This window comes from Armigeres subalbatus, chromosome 2 (genome assembly GCF_024139115.2).
Source record: "Armigeres subalbatus isolate Guangzhou_Male chromosome 2, GZ_Asu_2, whole genome shotgun sequence".
NCBI lineage: Eukaryota > Metazoa > Arthropoda > Insecta > Diptera > Culicidae > Armigeres > Armigeres subalbatus.
The window spans coordinates 304,831,022-304,837,599 of record NC_085140.1 but is presented as its reverse complement, the minus strand read 5'-3'; the positions used below and the strand labels follow the sequence as shown (position 1 = coordinate 304,837,599).

The window sequence follows — 6,578 nt, the reverse complement described above, 5'->3', positions numbered from 1 at the left end:
ACTTTTTTCCGTGCTACACTAGAAGAACGAAAAAAATGATTATCAAACAGTAAAAACACAACTTGAAACCATTTTAAAAGTGACTTACCACGAGCCAGCTTTCGATCGCAGTATACTTCAATCACATAACATAAGTGGATCTTCGAACAAAATCCAATCTAAAAGTTGACCCCCTTTTGATGAGCCAAAACTGTTATAATTGGGAACGGGAACATCGTTCTGTCATTTTCAAGTGTAAACAAATACCATATGATCAGAAAATTATAACACTTTTTTCCAAGACTACAAAGAGCAAGATCTGTAGCCGAAGTATAATGATATTTATTTTTCTATCATCAATTTTTTACATTGTTTTTAAAAATGACGGATTACATCCAAAAGAAGGTCTCTCCTATGCTGTTACTAACTAATTTATATTTGATGAAATCTAATTTGATTTATTTGTAGAGTAAACTTCTATTTTCAGGCGATTTTTGATGAAATGTTCATCTTTTATCCATTTTAACTTATTTATCATACGAAAATAAAATTCCTCTTAAATTTATATAATATTTTTGAGTCAGCATGGTAAAAATTTAGATTTTATTCAACATGTGTAGAAAAGTGTATTCCTTAGAACTGTTCTACATTGGGAACGAGTCTTTATATATGCAGTCTTCGGTTTTTTCGAAAGGATAACGAGGGATACACCAATGTTTGTCTACGATGCGCAACAATCACAAAATAGATAGATTAGAAGCAACATTATAAATTATCAATCATACGAAAGCAAGCTCGCTCATCATAATGCAGGAGAGCATCGCAACTGTGAGGTGTTTCCAATTTGGATATTATATCGAATGAAAATGTGATGATTCAACATTGAAATCAAGACAAAATTTTCAAAACGACTTATCTGCTTTTGTAAACAAAGATTCAAACGACGATTTGACGAATCCGATAGCTTTCCCACGCAAACCAGCACTATCAATAGGTAGGTGAAGGATTTCGCTACCTGTTGATGGTGTTGGTTTGCGTGGGAGAGCTATCAGATTCGTCGAATCGTCGTTTAAATCTTTGTTTACAAAAGCAGATAAGTCGTTTTGAAAATTTTGTCTTGAAATCAAGATAATCTTTATCATGCCATGAACCACGTAATCTGAATAGGTTATTACGATGTACGATATTAATGTTATCTCTTTTCATGACATTCTTTTCATTATTAGAACATTGCTTTTGGGTTGATAGTATTCCGAATACTCTTTACCAAAAGTAGAGCAACTTCAACAACATGTAAAAATGAAACAGAAAACACCAAAACTGTGCATTGAACATTTAACTGAGGGTAAATCTAGGTGAGGCATCACCTTTTTAAAAATCGATATTTCTTCAAAATAATCCGATAAATGAAACTCTACTTGTTGTTATTGATAGTTTAAGGAAACATAGTGTAGAAGACTTTTGAAAGACAAAAGTCGGTCACATACATGTTAGAAAAAAGTCAAATTAGGGTGCGAAGCCACACTGCCAAAAATATCTATTTAAGATAAATGTGTCGCCGTTATAAATTTTTGCAATAGCTCCAACCTAATATAATCGATATAGAACCACACATAAATTAAATAATTGATAATTCGAGACCACACATAAAGTTTATTTGGACATATATTTTATTAGTAGTTCGCGTGGAGAATGGTTATGTGTGCGCTAATATACATCATAAGTTAAACCTATTGATTTCTGCCAACAAATATGTGTAGATTTTTAGTAGTGCACACCACTGGGAGAGACGCCACACATGGGAAATGTTTGAGAAATGCGGTTAATAAATATGCTCATTTTTGAGTTGAACAACTGAGACCGTGACGGAAAGGTTTCTTGTTCGATTAATAAAAAAAACTGTCTTCTCAGTTTGAAGTCACAAATCAGACTACTCATAATCTTTTATTTTTAATACCACGAAGATAAATCTTCAGAACACTTCTATACGAAGTAACACGAAGTTTGACATTTATGATTTCTGTTTAAACATCGAATGCGCAGGGTACGCTGAATCCATAACAATTCTTCCCCTTTTATTTAAGTACATTAATCGAAATTGACCTTAGTCAACATATTTAGTTTTTGAATTCAAAAGCAGAATTTAGTTATTTCACTTTAAGCAAATTATCTTTTCAAACAAATAATTCAGAACATGGAAATCGTTTCTAAAAATTATAACAGTACTGTGAATCCTTTTTTACTTTTCTAATTCGTTTAGATCGTCGGACCTCCGCTGTCGCCGACTCAAGATCATCTCGCTTTCTTTTCACCCCTCTCTCTCCCCTGGGAGACTGGTCTGCTTTTGATCCGGTATCTTGCTCAAACTCCTCCATATGGCCAGACGTCGTAGCTTGCTCTGGTTCATGGCCGATGATTTCATTAGGTGTTAGGCGTCTAACTACGACATTGGGGAGGCTCCAGATCAAATTCTCCTTCTTGGGAACTCTTATTTGGTTACGATGTGCCATTATTTCCGCGTTTCCAGCAAGTATCTGAAAGATATTTTTAGAATATCTTTTAATAAATATTGCTTTGATCCATCTCGCTTTATTGTGGGGATTATTATTCTGATACCAAATGGTATCTCCAGCCATCATATCATCTATGACGTCTTTAGAGCGTTTCGGGATATTCCCGCTAGAACTTGGAATAATCTCTTCATCTGGCTCTTGTGTTGTTAAGTATTGTTTGTATGTTTTTTTGGGGTTTAATAAATCTAAAATAGTTTTTGGTTTGTAGGAAAATATTTTTTCTGACGGAAAACAACCGTCGCTTGTCATATTGTAGGTTCTATAATTAAATAAAAATAAATTAATTTGGTCCTCCAAATCTAATTCCCTGATTTCAGGTTCCATAAGAAATTTCTTTAGCACTTCCTTAACAGTTCTCACTAATCGCTCTGCTTGCCCATTACTTGATGGATTATATGGCGGACTTTTCATCACTTTGATGCCCTGCCTTTCTAGAAATGCTACAAAACCGTTTGAATTAAAAGGAGGACCATTGTCCGAGACTAAAATGTCAGGTAGACCGAAACGAGCGAAAAAGGGCACTATTTTTTTTAAAACTTTGTTACAATCAGATCCACTTTTCATCCATTCAATTTCAATCCATTTGGAGAAGCTGTCCACTATTAACAGGTAAGTATGATGTTCAAAATAAAAAAAATCTATGTGTATTCTACTGAACGGTCTGGTTGTCGGGATCCATTTGGATGTGCTTTTTGGATGTTGAGAGATGGCCATACTACTGCAGACATCACACATTGCAACATATTTTTCAATATCACTGTTAATACCGAACCAATAAACCATACGTCTTGCCAACTGCTTCATCTTCACGACTCCAGCGTGGTTACTATGAAGCAAATCCAATACTTGTTTCTGGAATTTCCGTGGAACAATAACTCTGTCCGAGTACAATAAACATTCATCAACTATTTCTAACTCTTTCTGGTTGGCAAAACGTCTGCAAAACACCTGTCTACTCTTTCTGGCCAGCCATTCTCCATAAACCATTTGATTTGTTGTAGAAATGTGTCTTCTTTAGTACCTTCGGCTAACTTTTTCGAGTCAATAGGAATATTTTTACTATAATTTATACTTTTAATCGCTTCTATGTCTAGCTCCTCAGGAACTTCCTGCTGTAGAGGGAATCTTGAGCAAAAATCGGCATTTCCTAGTTTATGTGAAGGTCTATATATTATGTCAAATTCATAAATAGATAGATCTAGAATAAAACGCTGAAGCCTCGTCACGAATATCGAGTGTTTACCCGCTTTTCCAAAAATTCCCACCAATGGTTTATGGTCGGTATAGACTGTGAATTTTTGACCATATAGATATTTGTGGAATTTTTTATAGTGCAGACAAGGGCTAATGCTTCCAAATGCAAAATAGGATATTTCCTCTGGGCATTGTTCAACGAAAACGAAGTGAAACTAATTGGTTTTTCCACTTCATCCACAATATGTGCTAATAATCCCCCAAGCCCATAGCTTGAAGCATCCGAAATGACTACAATCGGCTTCTTGGGGTCATAAAACTCTAAGAAATTTGCCTCTACAAGCAAATTTTTACTTTCTACAAATGCCCTTTGGCAATTGTCATCCCAAGCATATTTCGTATTATTCTTTAATAGGTTGTACAAATGATGTAGTTTAGTGGACAACCGTGGGATAAATTTGTGATAATAATTTATCAATCCCAAAAAGATTTCAATTCGCTTTCATTTTTTGGAGGATTTGCTCTTTTTATTGTTGATATGTTAGCTGGACATGGCTTTAGACCATCATTACGAATAATATGATCCAAACGAGTGGGCTCTCCTACAAAAAATTTACATTTTCCATAATTTACTTTTATATTTGCCCTGCCAGTCGCTCTAATACCAATAATAATTTTCTTAAACACTCCTCTGAAGTTTTGCCAGCTATTAATACGTCATCTAAATAACATGACACATTGTCAATTCCTTCCAATATCTTATCCATTACTTGCTGAAAAATAGCAGCACTAGATGACGCTCCTTGTGGAAGTCTGTTGTATGTGTACAGCCCTTTCATTGTATTAATGACCACAAATTTCTTGGACCTCTCCGTCAATTCCAACTGTGTGTAAGCACCTTCCAGATCTAACGCACAAAAAAATTCGCAACCCGCAAGATTTGCAAAAATGTCTTGGGCTGTAGGTAATGGATAAGTATTTGCGACAATAGAACGATTTATGGACACTTTACAATCAATTACTAGGCGAATATCATTATTTTTCTTCATCACTATGACAATAGGCGACGCCCATTCACTTGTGTCTATTGGTGTAATAACTTTCTCTTTCTCTAATTTGTCCAAATAGTTGGCAACTTTGTCTCTTAGTCTATAAGGGACGTCGTATGCTTTTTTAAAAATTGGTGTATCATTCTTCATTTCCAACTCTGCCTTAAACCCTTTGATAGGCATTGTGAAATTCTTTTCAAACACATGTTTATATTTACTTTTCAACTCCTCTACAGCAAATTTGCTTGGCTCATTTTGTAAATTGTTGATGATCATTGATTTTGAGAAAAAAATTCTCCATGTAGGATAAAACACATCCAACCAAGTCCGGCCTAGCAAGGGATAGAAATTATTCTCACAATCTAGAACCAATAAGTCCATAAAAAGCTCCTTACCCTGAGTTTAACCAACACATTTGCCTTTCCTTCTATTTTAAGTTTGGATCCATTAACGACTATCAATTCATTATGCTCGACATCCAAAGGTTTATCAAATTTAGCAAAATATTGCTTCTTGCTTATCACAGAAACTGAAGCACCACAATCGATTTCCATTTCAAGGTCATTACCTTCCACCATAACGTGTACCAAACAGGGATTGCTAATCTTATTTATGGACGATACCAACATACATTCCAAATCACCTGTATCGCTGTTATCCTCGTCTGAATCAGTAGTTTTCATCCTACTAAGGAGCTCGTTAATATGACGATCTGCTGATGGCCCAGGTTTATACGACTCCACCAGATTCACTGCGTCCCGATGGAGATTCTTCAATTTGAAGCATTTCTTTTTGATGTGTCCCTTTACACCGCAATAGTTGCATACCATCTGCGTGTAATCCGGCCGTTGTCTCTGTCCCATTGAATCATCTCGTCTTCCGCCTGTTCTGTAGTAGCCACCCCTTGGTCTCCATGGTGAACGTCCTCCTCTTCCTGGTGGTGTTGCAGCCTCATAGGGTCTGAAACCCAGCCTACTCTTAACTGGCCCTCTACTAGTACTAGCACCGTCATTAATTCCGTGGCTTTGATATTTACTAGCTGTACTGTAAACATTGGCCAATCTAGTCATAGCTGTCCCACCTTGCATACCCTGTTGATCCACAATCGCGGCCACCATATGAGAAGAATCCCTTTGATTTTCCGTTGTACCAGCATTTGCCTTAGCTATTTCCCAAGTTGCAATAATTTTCTCGGCCGAGGCCAACTTCATATTCTCCTCACTGAGAAGTCTCTGTCTTAAATGTTTGTCCCGAATTCCCGCAATTAATCGATCAAGAATGGCTACTTCTTTGAAATTTTCAAACCCACAGAATTCTGCTTGCAATTTAAGCGCAAGGACAAAATCCTCTGTGGTTTCGTCTAGTTGTTGAACCCTTGTGCCGAACTTGTACCTTTGTACTAGGTCGGGGTCGGTTTTATCCAACCGGTTTTTTAACTTTGATATTAACTCATCAAAATCAATTTCTTCGAAATTGCCTGTCGGGTAGAGTAATTTAATCTCTTCAAAAATTGTAGGCCCACTAAGGGTTATAAAGAAAGCCATCCTATCGTCCTCTTTTACGTTATTTACTCGGAAAAGGTACTTTAAACGGGTGAACCAGTCGTAAAATTTGGTTCCCTTGCGGTAGGGCTCCATGGTAAAGGCTACGTTATTACTCATCACGGGCACTTCAATATGATCAATGTATTTTAATTCAAATCAAATTCAATAGATATCGGCAAATTATCACAATATAAGTTCAATGAAATAAAATATGTTACCCAGGCACGTTTTGAGGCCAA

General features: G+C 36.1%; 1 protein-coding gene and 1 long non-coding RNA gene across 2 annotated transcripts in view; one reads left to right on the top strand and one right to left on the bottom strand.

Annotated features, from left to right (window-relative positions):
• The window catches only part of LOC134216668 (uncharacterized), a 4,576-nt gene extending 4,187 nt beyond the window's left edge, over nt 1-389 (bottom strand). The window contains exons 1-2 of the long non-coding RNA XR_009980765.1: nt 89-389; nt 1-18 (exon numbers count right to left, since the gene is read on the bottom strand). The exon at nt 1-18 is cut by the window's left edge and continues 165 nt beyond it. This is a non-coding gene — a long non-coding RNA (uncharacterized LOC134216668). The remainder of the gene's footprint in view (nt 19-88) is intronic.
• The window catches only part of LOC134209838 (vacuolar protein sorting-associated protein 41 homolog), a 124,537-nt gene that overhangs the window by 31,742 nt on the left and 86,217 nt on the right, over nt 1-6,578 (top strand). The gene's annotated exons all lie outside the window — the stretch shown is intronic.